This window comes from Silene latifolia, chromosome Y, assembly GCF_048544455.1.
Source record: "Silene latifolia isolate original U9 population chromosome Y, ASM4854445v1, whole genome shotgun sequence".
Lineage (NCBI taxonomy): Eukaryota > Viridiplantae > Streptophyta > Magnoliopsida > Caryophyllales > Caryophyllaceae > Silene > Silene latifolia.
Window position 1 is genome coordinate 299,658,450 of NC_133538.1, and position 1,624 is coordinate 299,660,073.

The 1,624-nt window shown below is 44.0% G+C and overlaps 2 non-coding genes across 2 annotated transcripts in view; both read right to left on the reverse strand.

Annotated features, from left to right (window-relative positions):
• The window catches only part of LOC141636891 (28S ribosomal RNA), a 3,324-nt gene extending 3,161 nt beyond the window's left edge, over nt 1-163 (reverse strand). The window contains exon 1 of the ribosomal RNA XR_012541461.1: nt 1-163. This exon is cut by the window's left edge and continues 3,161 nt beyond it. This is a non-coding gene — a ribosomal RNA (28S ribosomal RNA).
• Nucleotides 164-387: 224 nt separating this feature from the next.
• LOC141635463 (5.8S ribosomal RNA) lies at nt 388-541 on the reverse strand. Its single transcript, XR_012540152.1, has one exon. It is a non-coding gene; the product is annotated as a 5.8S ribosomal RNA (ribosomal RNA).
• Nucleotides 542-1,624: the final 1,083 nt, after the last annotated feature.

Here is a 1,624-nt window from a genome sequence, read left to right on the forward strand (position 1 = left end):
ATGACGCTTCTCCAGACTACAATTCGGAAGCAAAGCCACCCGATTTTAAAGCTGGGCTATTCCCGGTTCGCTCGCCATTACTAAGGGAATCCTTGTAGGGTTCTTTTCCTCCGCTTATTGATATTCTTAAATTCAGCGGGTAGACCCGCCTGACCTAGGGTGGCAACAGTTTGGTTGCAACGAGGCAACGTCAAAGGGTCCTTCGAGCCCATGTTGGCACCGCGATGCGCGACGGGTTGCTTGCTCGGCCGAGGCCTTGTTCACCACCTATCGTCGCGGCATCCCGATGGCGAGGGCTCCGATTTTAGGCCAGGCGCGATCGGTGAGTCACGGGAGACCATCCTCCTTCCCCTCCACTCGGGGTTGATTTGGGGGAGACGCGATGCGTGATGCCCAGGCAGACGTGCCCTCAGCCGAAGCTTCGGGCGTAACTTGTATTCAAAAACTCGATGGTTCATGGGATTCTGTAATTCAGACCAAGTATCACATTTCGCTACCTTCTTCATCGATGCGAGAGCCGAGATATCCGTTGCCGAGAGTCGTTTATTGTTAAGACATGGCACCGCTCCAACGTCCGGTTGACCGGGCAGCAAGAGAGCAAATACACAAAGTTGGTATTCCTTGACGAATTACGCGCCGGGGTTCGTTGTTTTGCCGGGAAATGGCACACGGGTGAGCGCTCCCCGGCTTGAGATAAGGACGGGCCGACACACGAGTCACCGAGTGACGCCCCAACACCCACGTGGTTGAACATATTCACGGGTTGCTCTGCTGGGCAGGTTTCGACAAGGATCCTACCGCAGGTTCACCTACGGAAACCTTATTACGACTTCTCCTTCCTCTAAATGATAAGGTTTAGTGAACTTCTCGCGACGTCGTCGGCGGTGAACCGCCCACGTCGCCGCGATCCAAACACTTCACCGGACCATTCAATCGGTAGGAGCGACGGGCGGTGTATAAAAAGGGCAGGGACCTAGTCAACGCGAGCTGATGAATCGTGCTTACTAGGAATTCCTCGTTGAAGACCAACAATTGCAATGATCTATCCCCATCACGATGAAAATTCAAAGATTACCCGGGCCTGTCGGCCAAGGTTATAGACTCGTTGAATACATCAGTGTAGCGCGCGTGCGGTGTAATACTCCGTATTTTAATAATAATTTATAAGAATAATTTATGTAATTTAATAAGTGATTAAATGACATTTCTAATAACAATTACAAATAAGACGTTAATTAAATAATAAATGAAGTAAGCAAGTCGGGAATTGGGTTTAGCTAATAATTGGACCTTGGGCCGTGTGCCATATTTTGGTGGATCGAAATTTAGTGGTATAATATGGATGTGATCGGGATTTGTATCGGGAATTAATAATAAATAATATGAAAATAATAATTATATCAATAATTATCATAATAATAATAATAATGTTATGACAATAATAAGATAATTGGTGGAAATTCGAGGTATGGTAAGATTAGTAATATATGATAATAATAATAATAATAATAATAATAATAATAATAATAATAATAATAATAATAATAATATAATTTATAATGGTAATTCCTATAATAATTATAAAAAGGTAATTATAATAAGTTTCCTAATTGACCTCACATAC